Source organism: Ischnura elegans, chromosome 10 (genome assembly GCF_921293095.1).
Source record: "Ischnura elegans chromosome 10, ioIscEleg1.1, whole genome shotgun sequence".
Taxonomy (NCBI): domain Eukaryota; kingdom Metazoa; phylum Arthropoda; class Insecta; order Odonata; family Coenagrionidae; genus Ischnura; species Ischnura elegans.
The window spans coordinates 527,215-553,989 of record NC_060255.1 but is presented as its reverse complement, the minus strand read 5'-3'; the positions used below and the strand labels follow the sequence as shown (position 1 = coordinate 553,989).

General features: G+C 40.4%; 1 long non-coding RNA gene across 1 annotated transcript in view; it reads right to left on the bottom strand.

The window, feature by feature from the left end:
• Positions 1 to 1,927, bottom strand: part of LOC124167056 — a 69,931-nt gene extending 68,004 nt beyond the window's left edge. Inside the window, exon 1 of the long non-coding RNA XR_006866594.1 lies at positions 1,428 to 1,927. This is a non-coding gene — a long non-coding RNA (uncharacterized LOC124167056). The remainder of the gene's footprint in view (positions 1 to 1,427) is intronic.
• Between the last annotated feature and the right edge of the window lie 24,848 nt (positions 1,928 to 26,775).

The window sequence follows — 26,775 nt, the reverse complement described above, 5'->3', positions numbered from 1 at the left end:
GGGGTGACAAACCTTAATATTTTATCCACAATTAACAAAAATGTGCTACTGAGATTGACAGATGCCTACACAGTACGAAGATATTTGTACACACACCAACACATATATTTAATACCAATAATGAAAATAAAAATGCCTTATGGCAACTCCAGCCCGATTACCTTCGCTTCTCAACTGTCATTTGCCATGTCTGCCGTCGGAAGGTCGGAATCTGAAGGATTTGGCAATGGATGGACCAATAAACATATATTGGGGAAGTATGATGAGGGTGTTTGTGGAGTATATAAGAAGAAGGAGGCATCTGGCATTAGAAAGGAGGCGAATAAGGGGTTCCCACAATCCGATCGAATTAGATGAAGACTATTTTCGAATGTTTTTCAGAGTGTCGAAAAACATTTTTCAATATCTCTACCGATCTCTGGGACCCACACTAAGGAAACGCAGTATATCTCAGATGCAGAATAAGAAGATTCAACATTACACACGCCCATAGTGATATAATGAAAATTCTTAAATGATATTTATGTTTTTCCACGCTTAGTCCAGAATCTCTGCGTTTCCTTAGTGTGGGTCCCAGAGACCGGCAGAGATATTGAAAAATGTTTCGAAGCGCCTCGCTATCTACCCGTGTCATCACCAGCAGCTCTTCTCCTTCCCGAGACATTGGTAAAATCTTAACTGTTGGTTATTCTGGACGCACAAATTCATTAATACCTCATGCCTTTTGCTTGAATTGATTTGGAAACTGGGTTTTTGAATGGAAATAAACTTTGGGTAAAAACTTAAAATACTTGTGTGTGATTATTCGCTTCCCGACACCAAGGGCAAGAACCCGCACGCATTACAATAACATTACGCATCCAGCCATCTTGAGAATGACTTACAGAAATAGGCATAGAAAAAAATAAAATTCTGTGTAGAAATAAGGCAAAAATGCAGGCTCACTTGACATTATTCAGTGAGATTGAGGAAATTTTTCCTCACATTCAAATTAATTCATTTCATTCTCTGATAAAACTGGTTAATCTAAAGGAAAGCATTCTTATTTAATGAAATGGAATTGGGCTGTGATTACTACTGACCGTGCATCAACCGAGAAATAGATTTAACATAAATTTTAATGCCTTGCATGTCTGATTATATGTATTTATATTTTCCTAAATAATGCAAACTTCCAAGAGACATTCCATTTCTTGTAACTAATCGCGATTCCAAGTCGAGTTGCGCCACTAAAAGTTTTTGAGAAGCATTGCAACACTACGGAAGTTATAATAAACCAATTAAAATGCGAGCGAAGCGAAAGAATAAATTCAAGTTTCAACGGGGCGCAGAAGTTGGTAAGAACACGATGCTAGTGATATTAGGTATAAACTATCCTTCATAGCAGCAAAATGACAAAAATACCCTGAATAATATTGAGGTCCTACCTTAATTAACTTGAAGCCTTAATCAGGGTCATTCCTTCCTCCGGTGGCTGGAGATGTCCGATGGAGATAATCCTCGGGCAGGGGCAGAAGGGGTCACACAAGGTTTCATCGTGAGGGACACTTCAAAGAGTAATCAGCGAACACGTTAACACGCTTAGGAACACGCAACCACGACATAAAGAATTACACTAAAGGCGTGGATGCAGATCAACTGAGAATAAGGGCGACACTAACACTACTATCATGAAGACGACACATACACGACGTTTACAGTGGATAGAATACACGCGACGCGTAGAAGACATCCTGGGCGTTAATTCTGGTTGATCCTTCGATAAGGGTTTACATTAACTAATCATAAAAAAATAAGATTCACTTATTTCACCACCGACACGAGTTATCGAACGATAATAATAATAACAGGAACAAAGCACTCGGCGATCGTTCAGGCGATGGACTCGCCGTCCGGCATATGTCGACGGTCTGAATGACGCGTGTGAAGTGCACCACCCTCTCGACTCGATAAGGAAGGACACACCTGTTTTAAGGCGAGACGCAATGAATCACCAGTTGGGAGGGGGGTGTGTTTGAAATATGCTCAGAGGTAGAATGTCTCCGAGAGTCAAAGAGGTCCCTCCGGAAGCCCTGCGGAAGAAGTAAATGTAAAGGCCGTTTTACACGGTACACGGAATTGCGCAGTCTGACGTACGTGTGAAGGCGCAATCAAAATTGCGTCGTTTAACACAAAAATTTAAGCCTGAATTAACTATCTCAAACTATTTTCTTTAAGAATAATTTGTAACAATTTGTTTTGCCCATATAAATCAGCTAGCCAATTAAAACCTTGGGTGGAGTAAAAAATAACAGGAATAACATTAGGATACGTTCTTGAAATTTTCATTTATTTTGATCTTTATATTAGAGAAGCTGTATTTATTAAATATATATTTTCTCAGTAAATGCCAAATATTATTGGAACCATTCAATAATTTAATTATTTTTTCTGCTTTCCTTTCTAAGTGTCCAGAGACTCGCAAATATACTCACAATATAGATAATAATTACTGTAGTAATACAACCAATTCTACACACATAAGGTAAGAAATAAAACAATATCAATTAAGGTCAATTCAACACCACTGACATTCTTTAAATATGACTGATATTTGACTCGATACCGAACTTAAATTTATAAGTCTTTCCGAGAACTCCTTTCAAGTGGCAGATGAGTTAGGGTTTGGAATATCAACACGGCGAACATTCATGCGTCAAAGAATCGGGAAGCAACGCGAAAATCCAGAAGAATAGTTCAGGAGATCAATTTCCTAACTTTTTCTGATCATTTTATTTCACAGATAGATTTGAAATAGACGGCGGAGGTTTCCGTGGAGTCCGTCCTCTTGAATGCCTCATTCCCTCCAAACAGTCAAGATTCGGAACACTTTAAAAACTGCGGCTGTCGTACAGAAAGCGTTACACGGTTGTTAAACGAATTGAGTTGCGAGCCGCTAGAGACTCGGAGAGTGCGCGCTAGGCTTAGATTGCATGAGATATTGAGAATGGAGATCTTTAATTGTAAGAGCGACACGGATATCATCATATTAGAATCCCACTACAGTTCCAGGTACGACCAAAGCGATAAAATAAGAGATATTTAGGCGAAGGGATAGGTGCGAAATTCGTTATCTCCCACGCGCGACAAAGGACTTTAATGAATGCAAGGCGTAATTTCGTCAGAACATTTCCTTTATAAATGGATACGGCGGGTGTCCTGACATCCCCCGCCACACGCCTATTGAGGCAGCTTGCGGGGTAGTATGTAGATGTAGATGACCAACATAAAATTTTTACTGATGAATCTGCTTACTACGTGTGCATAGCAGTCTTTATTTATTAAAGAATAGGCAAAAACCCGTCGTTTTTGAGTCTTGAAAATCCCAAATATCCTATATCCACAAAACCCTTCGGAAGACCCCCGATTTCCCCCCCCCCCCCCCTCCACCTTTGGTCCAAACTTAGATCCGCCTTTGGTAACAGGTGTATCACGGCAGATTTTTTGCAGTAGTAGATCGTTTCTTTACCTTGTTTGACTTACGTATACTTATTGAAAATAGAAACTAACAATAAGCGCACAGATACTTAAAATACACGTCCAAAACGAACTAAATAATAAACGCAATTAGTAAGAGAAGAAAGAACGCACGGGAAGTTCACTCGAAACGCGTCACAAGACGGTATTTTTTAAACTAGTAAAATGAAAATATGAATTTTCCAACGTACCTGAATCTGTACTTAAACTCTCATTGTGCAGTAAACCGATGCAGGAACCACTGTTCTTGTTCGCTCAAGCACTTACGTTTATGAAATCTAATTAACATAAAAGAGTTTTTTTCTTCTCAATTCTTTCGCAATCTACGTGACGGGAAAAAAAAGAATATTTTTTGCTCTGCGCGCGCAACCTACCCCCTCCCATAACGCTTCCTTCCTTTCCTCCAGCCCTGGGAGAACTACTTTGTGCTGATTCCCACGGTAATAGATACCCCCTATTAAAAAAACCAGAGGAGTGAGATGTGTCACCATACCCAGACATATTATCTGATATTTTTCTGGAAGAATTAATTACGGTATTTATTACTTGCGGGGATATCGGTTTTCGCGACGGAGCTGAGATTTTGGGAAGAGCGGACGAGGGCAAAAAAAGAGGAGACAGAAGGTATGGATGGGGCTAGTATCTAGCGGGGGTGTTGAAAACGACGCATAGTGGGCGGAAATCGAAAAAAGCTTGACAAAACCCTAAATTTTCACTTTTATTTTGGTAAACAAAAATAGTACAGTCCGATAGATCCGTCCAAGGATCAAGGAACTATGGCTATTTAAATATTTGGTTCACCCAATAAATCATTAGAAGCTGTTGAAGACGAGAAAAAATATAAAAAATTTCAATTCTGAATTTCTGCTAAAATCGAGTATTTACTTTCGCTAGTGAGCCGTTAATATGGTTTTCCATAAATTTTAACGCATATTTTCTAAAAGAATAAATCTTTCCTAAGAATAATAAGGGATAGTTTATTTATTTTTATCAATTTTTAATCAATAATCAAACATTTTAAATTGCATTGTTTTTGGACTATTTTTGACATAAAGTGGAAAATAACTTGGGGGGCGACGAGACTCGATAGTAAAATTCATATGGAAAGAAAGACCTGAATCTTCACTAAATGATCCATCAAAAATGCAACTCTGATAAACATTGGTAATCGCAGAATTATCTTCACTGTAAATAGGAGGCATTTCCAACTCGTAATAACTTCCAATTTTTATTCTTATGAATATTATTCTGTATTCTATTGAGGCTATCCATAGCGCAACCTCGAGCAAGCGAGAAATCTCATCGTTATTTGGTTCAGTTAATTATATCTATCTTCCGCACATTTCCCAGTACAATCGCAGACAAAACCACACTCTGCAGAAACTATAGATGTTGTTATTCTAAACAACAACCATCGGTGTTTCGTGGACAAACTCTCCTCTTTCCTTTTCATCGAGAGAATGATCTTCAAGCGTCTTTTTTTTTATTTTCGCCGCTCCAATGTAATCCTCCCGAACGGCGAACGATCATTCGAAGCGGACCTGCTGCTATTTATTCCGCACTCGATCGGGAGGGGGGGGCGTCGAGAGTCGCTTTCAACGGGGCACTCGCCCAATCGCCGAAACAAAAAAGAAACGAAATGGAATCGGCAAAGAATTGGCGCGCTGGAGAGGCGAAAATTCGAAAGGCAGATCCTGTTATATTTGTCGGGGCCCCGAAGGCCCTCTCAGGAAAAGGCCCAACAATCGGCGGTTGACGCCTCCGGGTGCGTCCAGCACGCTCACTGTAGGACCCCTCCAACGCACGCAGCGAACACTCCAGGGGCCTTGAAGAGCAGCAGCACATAAGACACAGTCCGTGTGGAAGCCAACACAGCTGCCGCCGCCGCGGTAGTCCAGAACTCTCAGTACATCTCCATTGATTGCGAAAGGAGAGAGTCTAAATACAAGAAGGAAGAGAGCAGCTTTGTTCATACGGATGAGCCAATGGGTTTGCATTTTTTTTAAGAATTCAAAGAGCCATTTTATTTCCATAGCTCAAGCCTTCTTCCTGAATTTACATTGATAAAAATCGATTTAAATAGTGTATTTTATCCATTACATGAATTCATAAAAAATATTAACAAATGCAAATCTTAATGCACTAAACTTACTGAAAATAGGGCATGCACGGCAATTCTGGTAGCCACTACCTCACAACGAACGTTCACTCCTTGACATTCATAAAAGCCCGTAAGATTTTAATTCCGAAATGAAATATTTACAGAAAAGAGAGAGAGAGCTCAGTTTCTACAGAAGAGCGACTAACTTTGCATTACTCTCCTCGAATTTGCCGGCAGTAGAATTTAAAGAGCCCTCGAATGGTTCTTATTATCAGCTTTCTCTATTGTGTGGTATTTATTTAAATTAAATTTCAACGAAAAAATTATCAGTGATAGTAATTTATCAAATATTTAACAACTAATCACTTAAAGATATCAGCATGATTGATTCAAAGGTAGATAATAATGTAGGGTATTTCAAATATTAAGTATAACTATGGACTCCAATAATATGCTTCAGGTTACTTGCCTCTCCCTTCATTATTTTTTATTCGTATTGTACCCAAATTTCCTGAATTCTAAACACGAATAATTACTGCTTCGATTATTAATTGAAAAATTACTCATTTCTATGAAGTAAAAATAGCAACGAACGTTTTGGCAATATATAAAAACAGCATGATTTGTCCCCAAATTGGGCGTGTTGTTTGAGTTTGTCAATGTATGTCAGTAATTATTATTTGGTAAGCATATAATTGAATAAAATTCCTTTTTGTTCTAAAATGCTGATTCGCCATATTAGATTCTGGAACCTGATTGTTAGAAGATACCGATGATGTGTTGATCCTGAGCGATGAGTGGAAGGCTGCCCGGAAGACGTTTTTATCGTTGGTTTGAGGAAGATTGCATTTGGGAATCGTTTGCTCTTCTCGTGATAGTCCCTCTCTTTCGCGACAAGCTTACCCCGAGTGATTATTTCGCTGTCCGTTGGCGTTTTGAGGGTGTTAGCATCTGAAGCTGGCCGCCACCGTGTCTCACAATCAGATCAGCGTGCAAAACTCACCCCGAACTGCGAAATTCATTGCGAAGAGGCTTACTCACTGACGGAATGGCTGAAAAGTGCTGACGCCGAGAAAGATCGCGGGTCGCATCTAAGTTCAAAATAATCATTTTACTAAAGAGAGTGGATTATTTGTGTTAAATGAGGCGCTCATAAAATATGGCAACCGCTAACATCTCAAAAGTGTACTCCATTGCTCTCTAAATCGACATCAACACCTACATACTTCTGCTCCGCAAGTAGCCTCATTAGTCATGAGGTGCGTAGTGTTTACAATAATAAGCGTGTAACTAAAAATTGAATATTCTTAACGTACAATGACGTTTTGGATTTATTGGATGGCAGCAACATTGTATTCTCCTTTGTTGACTTAATGAGTCCATAAATGAGCGTGGGAAAGAAAAATTCCTATTCCAACCCGTTCCTTAAGATATTTCCTTTCTTTTATATTTGATATCGGGATATCCTGGAACTGTAGTGGCCTCTGGTTTCACTCGTCTCTTTGATATTGCTTTAATAGTACAACCCTGGAGTAGTTCTGTATTTATAGTTGTCAGGGTTCCCACTCTACTTGAATAATGAAATTCACGGCTTTTTCCAGGTTTTCACGGTTATTTTTCAGATTTTTCACGGTTTTTTTCAGGTTTTCACGGTCCGTTAATAAGCCAACAATAAGAAAATCACTGGCCGTATATGAACAGAAAATTAACGTACGCGACAAACGCCGTGAACGTTAACGCCGCAATGAAAAGTGATATCTGTTATGACGTGATCTATCGTTTGCAAAATTCAGGGCCGACAAAAGGACCAGCCCAACCGCGCTCTTGCCTGGACGCCGAATACCCTTCGGACCTTCTTCCGTCCGGACACCCGAGGTCCTTTTTTAATTCCTCGCCGAGAGATAGTTTTTTGCGCACGTTGTTATTACTGCACAGTGGCCGAATTTCCCCCACCCCAATCTTTCTTATTTAACGGAAAATATTTTATTTAAATTGTTTATAGAATATAATAAATTGATTCTTTCTTATTTAACGGAAAATATTTTATGAAAATTGTTTATAGAACATAATAAATCGAAAAACAATTTCATACACCGTATTAGCTCAATTCTAAGACGAACACGATTCTAAGACTACCCTCCTTTTTTGGAGCTCCACTAGGGGAATTTTTTTTTCCTAATAACGAAACGATAATAAAATGAATGCGGAAAAACGATCAATTCTTTATTTTTTTGCTAGGTTGCCTATGTCCCAGGAAACGCAGGATTTTGGCGAGTAATTAAGATATTCATCAAAGGTTTCAAACAATATTTTAGATAATAACAGGAATAGTAGTACTTTATCAAGACACAAAGGTCATATTGTGGATTCGACCCATATCTCTTTCAAAATTCTGAAGGAAAACGCCACCTCACTAAAAAAAAGTTTGCTCTCCACTCAGCATTTACACTGCTATTATGGATTTCAGTCTGATATAAAAATTCATATCCATCAAACACCATTTCCAGTACATGTATTCACGAAAGCAATGTGCATGATGTGCCTAAAACAACCGCATTCGCCGGCGCAGTGACTGGTTGTGAGATAGATGACGAAGGCCAAAAATAGTCTATTACTTGAATTGTTCCTGTCTAATGAATATATTTTAAATATAATTCAGGTAGTGTTGTGTTACTTTCCCACGGCACTGAGCTTCTCCCAATGGTAGTTCCATCCCTTGGGAAGATTACAACTATGTGCTTGTCGTTATTAGGCATAAATGACACATTGTATTTATTTCGTCTCATTTTCGTCAAACGATGGATGCGGGAAAATTATGCGTCGGAACCGCAATTATCAAACGATCAATGCGAGAAACGATACTTCGGGGAACGATATATGCGGGAAAAAATTACATTGTCTATAAGGAACTTTATTTGGGACCAGAAACGGCGAACGATCAATGCGGGAACGATAGATCGAGGTTCCACCGTATAACTTTTCTTTTGAAAGCGGCAGTGTAATGACTTCTTTCCTCTGCTATCGTAATACTCTGAAACCAAAACTGAATCGATTTCTCTAATCAGAGGCAATTCATGTTCCCTTCATACTTTTGCTCTGGAAAAAATGGAACGACTTTTGTAGCAGTTTATATCGCGACGGCATTGAGGCTTTAACGTTACAATCCTCGGCGGGCACGGGGGCACATTCCCCCCAGACACTTAACAAATATGCATTATTCTGAATACGGTCATATTATCATTGCGCTCGTTTTGTATCATGAGGTATCCTTGTGCCCCCCCCCCCAGGAACAAAATCCTGGATACGGCTTTGCTTGTGCTCCCCCACTCCCCAGAAAGAAATCCTGGATCCGCCTCTGGTTAAAATTTAGGTAAATTGTAATCAATCACACAAACATTTTGTAAGTTGATCAAGCTCTAACTTGAATGGAGCCGAACCCAGGGTAAAGCAGGCGATCTCGCGGACACGGCAGAAGTGCACCCGGCGATTGATTGGCACGCACGCTTTACCTGCTGCCTAAAATGGCAATAGTTTTTCACTCAAACACAAAATTAAATAAGCTAAATTACAGTTTAGGTATTTTTGACGTTGATTTTTCGTTGTATAGCTATATATATTAGGTTACAAACTCTAGTATTCATAATTTTTCCTGACGAAAATTATGCAACCCGATTGACGTCGAGAATTTTGCATTCGATTGTAAGACGAACCCTCTTTTCTGCAGGAGTTAGGAGGAAAAAATACCTTGTCTTAGATAGGTGCAATTAGGTAAATTATAATTCACTTGGTTTGAAATATATAAAGACATAAAAAATACCTGCTGAAACATGTTATTTTCACTTTCACTTTACTTTATTACTCGTCAAATATTTCCACACAAACTTTCCGGTTGCGACGTAAAACTGGCAAGTCCCAGGTCGACGCATGCGAAAATCGTGTAATGCTCTGTTGCCATAAGCGGAAATCTTCTCTCGTTTTCAGGCCGCAACGCGCGAGAATTAGTTACGTCGCGCCGAAAGCTCGCTGTCGCCCGGTTCAAACTCAGGGAGCGTTATGTCCACTAGTGATGGGTCGATCATGAACGATTCGATCAAAAAGATTGAATCACTAGGTGAATCAAATGACTCATGATTCATTTCGTTAAACAAGTCGATCATCAATCATCAATCACTCCGAATTCCGGTATCATATCAATCATCCCGGTTTCCGGTTTATTTCAAAATTTGGAACGATCGGTGCTTGATCTCTTTTCGACAGGGCAGAAATAGTTGTGAGAAAATTAAATACTATGTTATAAAGAACTGAATACTTGTGTAATCTTTTTCTTATATGTTTTCCAACAGTCATAAGTATTAATAAAACCAATACACGTAAAAGGAAAATATTAAGATGACTCTTAAATTGTAGGAGAACGTTAAGAAGTAGAAGTTAAAGCTGTTAACATTTTACTGTGCCGTTAATAAAATTATCCTGCAGATCAGATTCATGGGTGTGGTGTACTTAGTGTTATATTTTGAGATATATAGTTAGAAATTCTTCTATTAGTGTTAAGAAACTGTGGCAGTTTTGCCTTCCCAAATATTTTCATGACACTACTTCCTTCATTTTTGCAATGTAATTTACTGATCTAGTAAATCACAATCAAAATAGTATATGAAATGATAATATGGATAGCAATCAGCGTTACCAATGATCTTCGCAGATGAGGCAGTATTTATTCGATTATTCAAAGTGATTTATTACATCCATTGATTGAGTCTTGTCGATCTTGATTCCTTTTGAGTCTTTTCGATCATGATTCCTTTGAGTCTTTTCAATCATGACTCTTTTGAGTCTTTTCGATCTTGATTCATTTGAGTCTTTTCGATCATAATGATTGAATCAATTGATTGAATCATTTATGTGACTCGAGTCAAAATGATTGAATCACCAAAATGATCGACTTTGCCCATCACTAATGTCCACAGCGAATAGCAGGTTGTCAAGGTTAGCGGTCTTCCAATCAGAGGATTGAGGGTGTTGAATATACGTTCAAATTTTTCGACACAAATGCCATCTAGATTTAGTTTCGAAAGCGGTCGCTGCAGCCAGTGGGAAGCCTAATTGGATGGAAGGGGGACTTAGGAGTGACCGAGGGAGGGGAAACCAAGCCAGTCGAGGAAAGTAAACAAGCTGATGAGAAGTGGTGTCATATTTCAGTTGGGGGGGAGAGAAAAGGCCTGCCCTGGGGAAAGATATTTTTTTTCTTCAGGCAACATTCGTTCCCACGCTTTTCTGACCCATGCGACGATGCTCGCCACAATGAATAGACGTGCGCTGGCAACGAACGAAGTTGAAAATTTCTGGGAAGGTATTATTATCAAGATTGAGAGATTTTTAAGGTTTAAGGACGAAATTCACGGCTTTTTCCATGTTTTTTCACGGTAGACGAAATTCACGGCTAATTCACGGTTTTAAGGTTTTCACGGTTGAGTGGGAACCCTGGTTGTTGAAGCGGGGTGGCACTCTGTGTTCACTCCATGGTGCATTCCTATTTTTTTATTTTAACTGCGCTTGTTGATCACATTCTGCAGGCAATATGCATATTCAGTGCATGCTTCCGCGTCCCTAAGGTTTAATGTCCTCGCATTCACGTAAGAAAATCGTTGCGAACGATCTTTGGCGCGAGAGCGCGTTCTCTTTATGGGTTTCTCGTCGTACGGAGGGAGGGGTAAGGAGTTATAGGTGCCGTGCCGCTCCCCGCGGAGAGAGGGCAGAGGGGGCGGGTGCGGGGTCCGTTGCTTGGAGACGGCTGATTTTAGTCGTAGGCCACCAGCGGCAGCAACAGAGAAGGAAGGTCGTCGGGTTTGGCGGTAGGCGGTGTTGCGCGCTGTCCCTCCCACGCAATATCCCTGTGGGGAGGGGGTTGGTCCCCAGCGGGTGGGTGGGTGGGAGGGGGTGGTGGCCTCGTATCCATGGTGACGGAAAGAGTGAGAGAGATAAGTGGGGAGGGAGGGAGGTCGCACAGCATCCCGGTGGACCTGTTGTATCCAGCGAGCGCCCTCCATTTCGGCCCTGTCCTCTCCATCACCGCATCGGAAGAGAGAGAAGTCACCACTTGGCCGTCATATTTATTGCTCGGAATTCGCGCATTTTTCAGAATGAAAGGGAGACTAGGCCTCATTGCCAATTGAATGGGAGGGTGGGAATGACATGCTTGGTTCATTCGCAAAATGCTCCGAGAATATATATACCAGACTTCACTAGTAGTGTACCAGTAAAAATTATAGTGAAGTGAAGAAATTTGAAAATAAACTTTAGCCAGAAATGTAAAATAGTCGTGAAAAACCATTAGAAAATAGGAAAAGTATTGGGGGTTGGGAGTGAAGAATCTCTCGGCGCCATTATGAGGACATCTGGTTTCATTCATCAATTTTATTAGGAAATGAATAATTGCGTTAATATTTTTCATTATTTCAACGAATAAATTACCTTTATTAGAGTGGTCCAACAAAGCGCCAACTTTGATAGCTTTTACTTAAAAAACAAAACTCAGCTAATGTCATATGCGCATGTTTGCCATACATGCCAGAAGTTTCGAGGAAGATTATTATGGAGGCTTTCGCGGTGATTAAATTGATGATTAATTTTCGGGTTAATACCGCGCTGACTCATTTTGTTCGGCAAAAATTACTTGACGCCGTATTAACCCGGAAACTAATCGACAATTTCTAGGAAGATCTTTGTAATTCGAGGTGGCAATGGGAAAGAAACTGCCCCTTCCCTTTGACCCTTAGTTCGCGGGATTCGCCATCGGACTGCCCCGAACAAAAATCCTCGGAAATGAGAGTGACACCTATGGCTTACAAGGAGAATTTGCCTTACGGATGTCAAGAAAGAAGATGAAACCCTTTTTATTTGAAAGTAGACACTTAGATGGGAATACATTTGAAGGGTTTTGTCCAAATACGCCCGGGTTTGAGAAAAAAAGCATTTAAAAATTGAAAAATATGGTCGCGTTGAATTTAATTTAAAATATTTCGCCTATTGTTCAAATGAGATTTGGCCTAGTGGTAGCGTGCCGCGATTCTGATGAGAAAGTCCACGGCTCGAGACTCGGTGAGAGTAAATTTTTTCCAGTCTGCCACCTCCTCCATTTGTTTGTAATCCGTTTCATCCTCTTCTAATTTGTTCATTTAGGACGTTTTACATTTTTTTTACTTGACTGTTGTTTGAGAATAAGACCTTAACTGACATTTTTGTCACTAGCTAACCCTTACTTCGAATTATTCTTTCCGTGCCAAGATTCATCAAAGCAGGAGTGATAAAACTGTGGTGCTGGCTTCGAAGTGAAGGGAACTCATTTCCAAAGCAAAAGATTTTAAACATATTGTCTCCGGAGAGTCTCCCAGGTTACATACGGGAGAAAGATATGAAATCAGGGGGAACGAAACTCGACAAGCTTGAAATGATCGACAGATGGGTATACGATCACTTTGTCGAAGGCGGGCACAGAAATGAGACAGTGATGACTCGGACTTTACAAGAATATGCTAATTATGCGTGATTTCAGCACATATCTCCAGGATTTGAATTCCCTGCTAGTGCTTCATGGGTTGCATCTTTTAAGAAGAGACACCGAACCGTGCAACGTAAATTAACAAAATACGTATCAGCGGGCGAGCAAACGTGTGCTGAAGAAATATTGCAATCGGCAATGACGGTTCAGAAGCAAACAAAAAGCCCAATCTCCAAATGTAATAGATTTCGTAATTAATTTAGATCAGACCGGGTGTCCGTAGAGGTGGATATAAAGAGAACGCGATCAAGAAAGGGAGAATATTGCTCAGGTTGCTCTTGGGAGCGTGATCAATGTAATACACTCATATACAGCGCAGGAAAGCTGCTTCCATAAGTTTTTATTGTGCTTATCAGAACCTGGAGGTGATTTTGGTCCGCAAGTGAGCGAAGAAACTGGAGAGTGAATTTTTAAATGTTTCTGTTGTGGATTCTAAATCTGGAAAACTTACAACTGGGTTGTATTTCAAATTTTTAATAAATGTTCTCCGGCCATGTGTTAAAAATACATTTTTATTGCTCATTGATTTTTGTTGGACAAAAAAATAGTGACATTTATGATGAACTATTTATCGACGAGGAAGGAGAACCGATATGCAGCGTAAAAACTATACCACCGAAGTGCACATCCGTAAGCCAACTGTGCGATGTACATTTTTACAGGCAAGTAAAGCAGTTTATTGCTCGAAACCAGAACTGCACCTTCTTCCTTCAGGGGAAAAGAGAGATTTCCTCACGTGAGGATGGAATAAAAATCCATTCAATCGTGCATCATCAGTTGTCCTAACCAGCGTTCAATGATGTGCTGAGGTATGCATGATATGCCTCGAAGTTAGTATAGAATTGAATTGTTTAAAAAAGTTAAGGGAAATATGATTCCTTGAAGATATAAAGAAACACAAGGGCGAATGCTCGGGTAGCAGTTTTATAGAATGAGCATGGTGCTTTTCAATTAATTGCTTTTCTTGTTTTATTACAATTATCATCCAAATTACTGTAAAGAGGCGAAGTAATAAATAAATAATGAAAAATTGGAGAAGGCAGTGGCAATGGCAGATTATTCAATTTTATATATTTGTGCTTTATATTATGGAGGTATTTCCTCCAATTCATGGTCCTTTACGCGACAGAGATTTCTCGTGGGCATAAGATCTAATGAAAGCAAGAGAAAACCGAATAATATCGAGCTACGGGAAAAAGCAAAAGAAGTGTAGGAAAATGGGAGTCTGGCGAGGCCATGAAAATAGAAAAGGGAAGGGACGAGCCGACAAGCCAAACTAAAAACAGTACTATCATATGGACATCGACCTCAACAGGTTCAGGCCATGAACCAATTTAGGTTGGGTTGGCCGAGTAGTATATTCCAGGTAATTAAAAGTTCCCCAGCTTATACAGCTTGTTTAACCCTAGAACGACGGACTGGGTCCAATGGACCCAGGCCCGTCCAGTTGGTAGTTTTGAAAGTTTATAAATATGTCAAAAATGCACGAAACTGATTTTGACGCCGTGAATTTTCCTAAATGTATGTCCTCTAAAACATAGCAAGAAATAACGAAAATGGGCTCATTACATTTTATAGTATACTACAAAGTTACATAGTGGACGGACTGGGTCCATTGGACCCAGTCGACTATTTTCAATGCTATGGGTGATTCATTTCAACTTATAAGCAATTTTCTTATTTACTTTGTAGTTTTTGGAGATTCAATGCTTATGTAGTTATAAACAAAGTCGTAGGCGATACTAATAACCAATAAGTGGGCAATTTTTATGGATTTGTGTGAAGCCTTGCATATGCTCTTACAATGTCACATTTAGAGTGATACGGTCAGAAACATGTATCCACATCGTTTCGTAATGGGTAGTTTTTGCAAATTACTCTGGTTTGACGCATAGACAGTGTGAATTATCTACATTCAGTCCCATAATCTGTCAATTTAATATGTGAGACCGCCCATCTAGCGTCTGAGGTGCTTTGGTTGTGGTCAGTCAGAAGTTACGATCGCAAGCAGGAGTGGTCTTGCTGCCTGCCGACATTTGCTTTTATTCCAACTAGCTGACTGAAGACATTGAAGAATTTGAATTCCATAATTACATTTTGATACCGTACATGGTAAGAAAAACCTTTATGGGTTATATAAAAGAATATACTCGTTCATTCTAATGTACTACTTCAGTATTTACCACATTTACCAAATCGTTTACTCTTCCGATGGATTAGTTAGATGAAGTGGTGCATTGATTTTCATCTACCACTATATACAGCAATTTTATTATTCCTATCTTTACAGGATGCTTAGTGGTACCAAATTTTGTGTTGTGTGGTATCGATGTGACTGAATTCATAGAGTGACTATTGGTATACTGTGTAGCTGAGGAGCTAAGAAATCGGCGTCGCCTTTTGGATATTACAGTCAAAATAACTATCAAGATATTTTTGAGGCAATAATAAAAAAAGCATTGTTTATAATAATTCTAAAAATTAGCTTTTCTAGTAAAATAATTGAGCTCTTAGAATTGCTTAATGATATCAGAAACATAATATGAGACAGTGCTTGGCTAATTTTTACCTCAATTCACAACAAAGGACTAACACTAACAATGTTCCATTATTCCATTTATACCTAAATAAAGTTTGGAATGAAAAATTGTTAAATTTCATGATCACTTTATCCACAGGCTCGGTAATAGTGACACAAATTTGGAGTGCGTTCATCTAAAAATTGCAGAAGGACGTGTTCAGCACCTAAACATACAGCGCTGACAGGAGGAGGGTAGTAGTGACTCCGGTGGACATGAAGCCTAAAATATTGAATGAGGATAGAGAAGAACTGACCCTTGGGCGATTTTTCTTCATCTTGCTGAGAAGATGATAGAATTACGAAAATGGGGAATTCCTATCTGGAGAAAATTTTTATTTCACGCAATCTGAAAGAGGTGTGATAAACAAAACCTCATGCCACTAAAATGGGTAGAATGCGAAGGCGTAATATTTTGCGTCAGATCCTGTGTGCCGTGCGGAATTTTTATTCTGTCTCCTACTTTTGCTAATTTTGCGTCCACCAACGACACTCAGTTTTTCAAGCTCTGTAGAATGAAGAAAATTACTCTGAAATAAATAAGATTGTGGGACTGCTAGTATTTATCTTTTTTACAAGTCAAAAATGAAAATGTTTCACAACTTTGGAGTAAACTAAACTGGCTACCAATATTCAACAGTATTATAGAGTCAAAATAATACTGCGGGTTATTCGATTTGATAATGCGACAGAAAAGCAGAGGCAGACTAAGTTGAAGATTATTAGAGAGATATTTGATGGGTGAAATGAATACTTGAAATATGCACACGTGCCAAGGTTCTGCATGACAGTTGACGAACAGTTATTGATGTTCCATGGGCGCTGTACCTTTAGAGAGTTTGTTTCATCAAAACCAGGAAAGTATGGAATTAAAATTTTAAATAAAATTAAAATTTTGGCTGCAAGTGGTAGTAGTGATTCATACAAGTGGAATATCCAAGTATACACAGGTAGAGACTCTAATATAAGTCAAGAGGTCAATCAAGGGAAAAGATTATTACAGGCATGGTTGAGGGACTAATCAGCCAGAAACATAAAATGTGAAAGTAGACCGCCTACTATTCAAAGGTTTAGCGATTGTAGAGATCATGAGGTAAAATAAACGAGGGATTCCACCCGAGCTCACGTCTATAAATGCCATACAGCCTACAGGGTTTCCCAACAAAGTGGTATCTCATAAATCTTATGAAATCCAAGAGAAAACCAAATATAGGAAGAATTTACATCGTGAAAAAGAAAATATGACACAGTCCTTGATAACCTCAGCAACCTAGGAAAATAATTGTTGTAAGTAAGTGAAATTACAAAATAGATAGAAATGCATGAGCATCCTCTTCACGATGGGCACAAAAAATATGCCAAGAGCATTCAGAAATTTTATGAAATCAGTGCTGGTAGTAAAATAACAGTTTTTAATAACATTTGTAAATGTATCATACTTTTGTTTCATTCAATTTGTTCTATGACTTATTAGTCATTGACAAATAATCCGTTTTGTAATTTGTGTTAATGTAATTGTGCTAATGAACATACATAAAAATGGTAAAAGTGGAGTGACATTTCTGGTAGAGGGAATAATATTATGCTTCGCTGCAGTAATGTCTTCCAACAATATAACTAAATAATAATAAAGTGGTGAAGAAATATGTTGAGGAAGTAAATAATATGGAAACCATCACTTAACTCAGCCTAAATTCATCATAAACTAATAATATTGTGGAAAAAATGTTTGAGGGTCCATTGGACCCAGTCAGGCTACTACGCGATAATTTTTTTTCAGTCTTCCTAGGGTTAAAATCTCTAGGCATCTAAATACGCGGAAATAAGGACTCTGACAATGAGAGGAGAGTAAGTTTGTGGGCAAAACACATGCGGCAAAATTTATTCAGCAAAATAAATTAAGTTATAAGTGTATTTCCTGACGATTACCAAGGTAAAAAATAGACTACAGGAGAGCAACAACAGGCAGAATAGCAATTGCGATGTTTAGCTCTTGGAATACTCCAAATTGATCATATAGATAGACGAATGAAAATTGTTGTATATTCTAAATACTACTACAGCAGGAACCTGGGAGACTCTCCGGAGACAATATGTTTAAAATCTTTTGCTTTGGAAATGAGTTCCCTTCACTTCGAAGCCAGCACCACAGTTTTATCACTCCTGCTTTGATGAATCTTGGCACGGAAAGAATAATTCGAAGTAAGGGTTACCTAGTGACAAAAATGTCAGTTAAGGTCTTATTCTCAAACAACAGTCAAGTAAAAAAAAATGTAAAACGTCCTAAATGAACAAATTAGAAGAGGATGGAACGGATTACAAACAAATGGAGGAGGTGGCAGACTGGAAAAAATTTACTCTCACCGAGTCTCATCAGAATCGCGGCACGCTACCACTAGGCCAAATCTCATTTGAACAATAGGCGAAATATTTTAAATTAAATTCAACGCGACCATATTTTTCAATTTTTAAATGCTTTTTTCTCTCAAACCCGGGCGTATTTGGACAAAACCCTTCAAATGTATTCCCATCTAAGTGTCTACTTTCAAATAAAAAGGGTTTCATCTTCTTTCTTGACATCAGTTAGGCAAAATCTCCTTGTTAGTCTGGGATGAGCTGTACCTTTGCTTGTTCCAACCAGCCTTTAGGCTGAGACACATTGTGAGTGATTAAGTGAGTTAGCGTAAAAATCTCCATGTGATAGCAAGTAAATCTCTATGTACATATTACCTCGCATTCCATCTCTAAGGTGCTTGGCAGGGGATGACCAATCACCTCCAGCATGCAACGTTATGTCATTATTAGGAGACGGCTTTGAAATCATTAATCGTCCAACTTCGAAAATCCAGTGTCCAAACTGGTTAGCTTGGAGAATCACGCGATTATGCATTGCTTGTAAAACATAAGTTTGTCTGGTTTAATACAATTATTGTAAAGTTTGTCTCTTCCGCTCATTAATTGGAACACCTCCACCGTTTTCGACGCTTCTATGTCATTTCCTACAGGAATTACATATACCCATGAGTAAATCCCACGAAGTAAGCTCTTAAGTAAATAAGCTTTTTGGGTGATCCCGCGTCAGTTGTAAAGGCCTGGTTACACAGTACATTAACGCGTACAAGTTAATAAAATTTTGCGTGAATGATTTTGGTTGACCGGAACGGAACATGTACTAATGCATTAACCAAATTAGAACAGGTTCTATATTCTGTGCATGCATTCGCACAAGTTGGGTGGTTACACGTTCCATTTTGGCGTTCATTCTCGAGTTCATACATTTAGACATTGACCCGTACGTGTTAATGTATCGTGTAACCAGGCCTTTATGCACAGCCCACGTTTCTTCTGCTCTGCCGAAAACTTCGTCAGGGATAGTAAATAATTTTTCCTATGTTGCACATTGAATCATATCTGATTTTGGGAGTGGATTTCGAATATTCTGGACCGTGTTTCTTATTCTGGTATCTTCTGGAAGCCGCCCTTCACTGTCCCTTTGTCCTCACTAAAATTGCATGTTGCTTTATCTCAAGGGGTTCTCTTAAACTTTTGTTTTTGTAACATTTTTCTCTTGCGATGATATTTAAGTTCCTTTTGTCCGCATCGTGTCCTCGGCCGGTGTGTTCTTGTTTCCATAAAAAAAACAGTCGGATGACGGCGCTGTGCTCCTTGACTCTGATTGTTCTTCCGTTTCTCCAACGTGGACTTTCGCATGTCTTGCAGATAATGTCTGGTATACTCCTTATGCCTCCATCGATTGGTCTCCAACCAACATGTGTATCACTTCCACGATTGTCACCTCAATATAATGCCCTCGGTTTCATTCTTTATATTCGAGAGCCGCTCGACTTCCATTCTCGTTCTAAGCTCGAAGAGCTTTCCCCTTTTTCTGATCCACCTGCGCTCAGAGCCAAAGCGGTCGCCCGCGTAAACATGGCAGCTCAGCCAACAAAGCGCCTTGCGTAACAATGGTGGTAGTCATTGCGTGGTAGCAGAGGACTGCGTTTGGAGGGGGCATCCATTGTGCGATCGAGTTGCGTGGTAGGGGAGGGGGGTGTCCCCCTTATACCCCCTCCACCCCCCACCCGGATGCCATCCATTCCCGTCCGAGGGCGCCATTTGTTCATCTGCCGCTCCTCATCTGCTGCCGACCACGCCGAGGCTTTTGTGGAGGGCAAGAGGAGGGCAGGGGGATAGGGGTCAGGCGAATCTTATATCATCGAATATTACGACGGAGGTATCTCTACTCGCCCTCTTGATGTGTTCACTGCCACCGCGCATTTTGGTTCGCGAAAATCGTCACTTGCGTTGCTAATTTGCAGACCTATCCGAATTTATTATTAGAAATAACTAGAAATTAGGGATGGTCGAATCGGATACCTCGGATCCAAATATCCGCGGTGATTGCCCCTCGTCGGATACATCGGATTCAAAGTCGCGGAAGGCATTGGATCTGGATCCGAAATTTTAAATAATAGCTTGAGTGAATGCAACGCCCCATAATGGTGGAAAGAGTTCCGATTCTTTCTTCGAATGCGCCGTCGCAGGCGATTCTAGTCCAACTCATGAACTGTTTTGTTTGAAAGCTTTCACATAGTTTACGTAGCAAAATTTCAGCTTTGGAAAATAAAAATAGCAAAATACGACTGGCACATATTGTGACTCTTCCCAAGAGATTAAACAATCATCGAGGGAATCTCAGCGTCAGGAAATTGAAAATGCATTTTGATCCGAAAATATCCGATCCGAAAGATCCGGTTCCGAAAATCAAGGATCCCATCCGAATCCGGATCCGATAAAAATCCTGGATCCGTCCATCCCTTTTAGAAATATGGCTATTTATCGAAATTTTTATTCTTGATTATGTGATGCGTCAAATTCATAACTTTTAAATGCTATTCCCTGAAATTTCGAACACTATATCGATGGCTAACTTCTAACAACGTACACGTATCTTAAATTCGGCCGGTTTGAGTCAGATACCTGAAACAAAGTGCAATAACTTAAAAAAAATAGAATACAAGCAAAGAACGATTCTTTATTTGCAAATGAATGCCTTTTTTCAGTGTTATGAACTTTTGGCTTTTAATTTCAGTGTGCAAGTAAAAGAAATTAATCGTTTTTTTCCTCTCCTGAAAAGTTGCTATTTTTGAGATACGTGCTCTTAGAACTTAGCCATCGATATTGTAAGTATTGAGAACAAATTTTTCGCACTGCACTTATTGCTTAATTGCGGACTTTTTTTTGGAAATCGGTGAAAATGCCCCATTTCATAAATCATAGAGCTAATGCATACAATACTTAAGAAATATACCAAGTTTCTATGGGACAGACTGAGCCCTCATCCATTTAGTCCTCTTGGTTGTGATTCTGCTTTTTAAGGAGATTCTGCCGCTAATATTATTATTAAATAATGCGATTTCATTAACAATAACAGACTTAGCTGCAGCGTTCGGCGTTTTGCACTAGATTGTTTTGAGATTGTATAAAAATGTTCTGCAAAAATAACGGGTTGTCGTGGGTGGAATTATAGAGCCAATGGTGGAATTATAGAGCCAGCCTTGATTACGAATTTCGATTCCAACAGTAAACTTTGTCGTGTACTTCCAACGGATCTGAATGCTCCCAGCTTTCCGAAGCGGTGTGTTTTTAAGGGTACATATTTCTTGACGGAACTGGCGTGAGAGTGGCGAGGTGATAGTATCTGCTGCATGCCTTGAACTCTATTCGTCCGATACGAAATTTTGCCCTTAGGCGCCGTAATATTGGTCATCCTGCTTGCTATGATCTCTCTTTTTTCTTTCGCTCCTTTTTTACTCATTTCTCCCCATCTTTTCTACGCATCCAGGAAAATTACGTAATCACAATAATAATTCCGTAATCAATCCAATAGTTTCTTATCACCAACACCCAAAATTCGTGATATTTGTTAGGTACACCTCTTCAGTTTTACTGTAAAAATAATAATGATGATAATATTCCTCACGGTAGATCAATTGCTTTTCCCATTGAGGAAGTTTGAGTTCCTTCCGAGGGCATGGACCCTGCCTGGTGGTCGAACAGCGACCTCCTTTCAGTCCTATCTTTCGTGTACTCTCAAGGGCTCCGCTCCTCTTTGCGACCCATCGCTCACCAATGCTTGCTCTATCTGCTCCCCGAAACAGCGTCTCAGATCAATGGGTGAGTGTTTGAGATTGCTATCCGTTATGGATACGTCATTCGCAACCCTGATTATAATTTCTCGGGGAAACACTTGATTTCGATTAATGGGTTTCGATTTTAGTTGTAAAAAACCAATGCGAAAGTTCAAATTTTAAGAGGCTATTTTTATTAATTATATTAACTGCTCGTTTTTTTGCGTGTGCTTAGTATGGTTAGGAACAATTTTATGCTTTACCCTGTCCACGTTGAGTTCATCTTAATATTTTCAGACACACGCGTCGGTGGTCTTTTTTTCACGTAAAATGACTAAGAAGTCGGGTTGACTAAGACTCAGGTCGGGAAACGCTGAGACCAACTAATTTTGGACTCGGCGAAATACTCCAAATGGTTTTATTGTTACGAACCACTTGATTTACTAAATTTTGACATAAATGACGCTCTAACGGAGTTGAAAAGTTTTAGCCAGTATTATAATGACTGCTACCTAACGTGCTATAATTATTCATTCGTGCATCCGCTATTCACAAAATGAACAATTAAGGCTGGGAGGCGCTACAGAATCGGAGTCTAAGTGCTTGGATTGCAACTAGATTGCTTATTAATATAAGGATGGATAAAGTTCAGAGCGAAACGGAGAGGACCGTCGATGAGCCTAACTTTATTTCCAGATCCGAGAGAAGCGATAAAATTAAGAGAGATATTTTGCCGAACGGATAGGTTGAACGGAATTATTTCTTTTTCTCTCGAACAATAAATGGCTTTCTTAAACGCTAAGCTTGGATTTGTTTCGATGCTAAATTTAGAAAAATCGCATTTTCTTTTTATTTGTTGACGGCTGCGGTCCTAATACCCCACACGCCTTTCGAAGCGGCTCTCAGGGGAGTATGTGTGTGCAAATCACCCTATTGGCTACTTGGCCTCCTCTCCGTGGAATTGTGGTGTTGTGCAGTCTCTCGAAGGTACGTTTGAAACAAACAATCGCTGTGCCCATTCCCCATTCATCCGAGAGCAATGCAAGCACAAGCATAAACACATGAGGCCACTTCATTTCGAGACAGTTTCATCCTCTTTCATTCATACGTGTATAAAACGTAAATTAGACCATACAAAGAGACGGGGTCTGGCGGCTAATGAGGCGCAGAAATCGGAGGGGGGGAAGAGGAAGGGGGGGGGGGGGCGAAATGAAATGAGTTGGAGGGGGGAAGGGAGAGAGCAGGAAATGGAAGACCCCTTGCCTTATTTTAGGGGGGGGGGGGGAGAAGGGAGGGAGAGGGAAGAGAAGGAGGAGAAGACATCCCCCATCTCACACGAGCCCTGCTTACTGCTCGGCTGTTGCTACCACACAGTTAATACCAGGGACAATAATAGCGTTAAAATGTAATTAATCTAAATGTATTTTAATTTAATGCGCAAAATCAGGCAACGATAAATGCTCATGAAGTAATTTCCCCAAAAGTATTAAACAAAATACCGAATGATTTGAAAAAACTGACCATAGAAGCAAAAGTATGAAGATAAGCATGAAAGAATGGTTGCCAAGTAAATAATTATTTGTGTTTGTTTGAACTTGGGCGTGGCGTTCGATTGGGTTACGTTTTTCAGCTCATGGAATATTTTCGGGTTCGAATTTGATTTAATTTCTCTCTTTTTACCCGATGGAATCCTTTAATTTGTCTCATACTCTTTTTCCTAATGACTTCCTTTAATTGTCTTTCGCACTCACTTCCCTCCTGGCCTCCCTCGGTGGAATTTTCATTCCTTCCAACAAGTTTCGCTCTAAAATCCCCCATCGGCTAATATTTTAGGATTAGTTAACATTTTTGAATTATCTCGCGTGGCTTTGGTTCCTGAGGAGTTTATTTTAACACAGCCACATACATTTCCTAGTCTCGGCACCACTAGAGAATTCGCTCCTCCCGTGATGTCTCGCGGGGGTTGAGAAACCCTTCCCCCCTTACCCCCCCTCCTCCCCTCGTCTTCGAAACGGTTTCCTTCCGTTACTAAATCCGCCAAAGGGTGTCGCCCACCCCCCTACCCCCCCTTGGTCCATCCCATCTCGGTGCGGTCGGGCGCCAGAAAGCCGCTCTGCACGCCTCTTCACTTACCAGAAGCAGGAATTCCCCCCTCCAACACTCAATTGCTCTCCCCGCACCCTCGTTCAAGGCCACACGGAGCAAGAGAAAAATGAAGCAGGAAGAAGAGGGTGAAGAAGAAAAAGAAGCAGCTTCCTTGACAGTGCGAGTGTGTGTGAATGTCGTTCGTGGGTGAGAGAGAGAGGGAAAGAGAGAGTTTACCCTCGCTCCCAAATCTCAGACACTCGCCGCCTCCATCCACCTCCCCATATCCTCCCAAAGGGCCGCGCAGTGCGAACCACGGGAGTTTTTACGGCTCCATTACGACGCACTGCGCCATTCAAGCAGCGCTCTCTCTCCCTCTCTCTCTCCTTGCATGGACCGTGATCTTGACCAACGCAACCACCTCCGTCCCATCCCACGCTCTCTCATTCCATTTCTTTTGATCTATCTTCCCGTCTTATTTTCTTTTGAGTACGGTCCTCACGAAAACTTCGCTCTATCCGCATACATGAGAATAATAACCTCGAATATGGTTTCACGGGTTTCCCACCTCCTTAGAGCAAATGCCGGGCCAATGCAACTCCCGTACCAGTGATTCATTCACAGTAACGCTGATGAGGCGCAAGCCTAGACGAGCTTCACGATCTTTTGTTATTGTTGTTGTTATTTCAAATTCTATGTATCTGTTTTGCTCGTGAATAAAAGCATTTTGAACTGAACTAATAAGGGATTCTACATCCACACTTTGCCTCCAGGTGTAGTATCATCCGCCGCGCTTTTAAATTAGTTCACTAAAGTCGCAAATCGCAACGCTGAAGGTTGAGCAATCGAAGTTATCAAAATGCCGACACGACTCCTACGTCGAGAACATTGAATTTGAAGGATATAAAATTTCCAATCGAAATAAACCTCGCTAATACAGCAGTTGCTGTCGTAGAAATCCAAGCGAATCCATCGCAACCATCTCGAGTTCTCATTGCACATTCGCCGTTTCAATTATGAACGCATGCGCAGAAGACGCCCAGCACACACCCGCAAACATGAATATTGGCAAAGAGGAATCTTCAGTCGGCCCACGAATATTTCAAAAGAGGATCCTCGAGTCGGACTCTGAATAAGTATGCTTTTCAAAGGTATTCCTCGCAACGACTAATCTTATTCTGCAAAATATTGGGCAAAAGTGGATCGCATTGCACACATCACCGCGCCGCGGACATTTTTGAAAACCGATTGAAATGCGACCGAAGTGGCAACAGGGATCAGCCTTCTTATGGGATGGAATTGGGCTTCCTCTATGTTGCAGTCTCCTTGTGCCAGCTTCTAGATTTGCTGTCTTCCGCTGCGCATTCAAATGGGCTTACTTAAATTGTCCCTCGTGGCGCTGACGGTGGCGTGATACTCTTTTTACCGGGAAATCTACCATAATAATTGAGAATATTAACCAAAACTGGATTCACGTTGATATGAATCCAATCCTTGAATCCAATTATGATTAATGATTGACCATCAGGATTCAAGATGATACACTCATGTCGCATTTTGATTGCGCGTGGTGCTAATGACTTTAACCGTAGGTAGCCGTACCAATGAGTGGTCCTGACTTGAGATGATTCTCCTTTCGGTCTTCACATTGGACCAAGCGTCGCTCGCCTCCTCCCAAAGGGACACTGGCTTCACTCGCATCGCCTTTAATCACGTCCGCTCGAGGGCTCTCGCCACCCGTGCGCCCCTTCCAAGGGGAGGGGGGGGGACGAGCAGCGAGGGGTGGTGGTGTGTGCCCGTCCGATCCATTGCAATGCGCGCCATAAAGGACCACTGTTGTAATCGTCATCTCTCGTCGACTATCCTGAGGGCCGTATTTCAGGACGCAACTCAAGCCTTGATCCCGACTAAAACTCGATTTGAGTCGCGCAGATCAAAGATATCCACCGTCATATACTCACGTTTTCAAAATGTTCAATATCTCCACAAACACTACTTCCGCAAGTGATATTATACTCTAATAATGCTAGTGTTTCAAGTGCGGAATACCATGAATGAAATAATATTGGTAGGCAAATGCATTATTTTATAATTTATTACAAATAAAGGTAACTCAAGTGTGTTGAAAGAGGTTAGTTTATAAAATACGAACTCTTCAGGAGTCAAATTCCACTTGAGTTTGAGATGCGAACCGCTGAGGCGGAGTGAGGACTTCACATTGAGTCAGGATGTGGAATGCTGCCCTTGGCTTGCGTTGACCCACCTCTCCCTCAATTCTCCCGTCAGCCGAGATCTCCACTTGTACCTCCCACCATCTAATCTTTTCACACCCACATATTCCTTCTCTTTCAAATCCCTCTTTACCTGCTCCGTATATTTTATGTGTTGCATTCCTTTTTCGGTCTGGCCATCTCCTTGTCCCTCCACGATTGTCTTCATCAGGCCATCATGTCTCAAGATATGGCCCATTAGGTTTTTTCGTCTTCATATCCGGGTTTAAACTAGGCTTCTCTTCTCTCCAATTGTTCTTGGAACTTTCTAGTCACCCACTCGATCGATCCGTTTCATCTTCATGATTGTTCTGCAGCTTCACATTTCGAAAGCCTCCATCCTCTATCTCTCCGCTGATGTCATTAGCCTTGCCTCGCCTACGTAAAGAAGTAAATGTGAGTTTCGAAAGATAGTTTCCTCACGTCTATTCCCGCTGCATGTAGATTTATATTTTGGTGGAATGCCATCTTCGTCTGTGCTATTCTACTGAATATCAGTGGATCAGGTGGGTGGAAGTGGGTGAGAGACGGCCGAG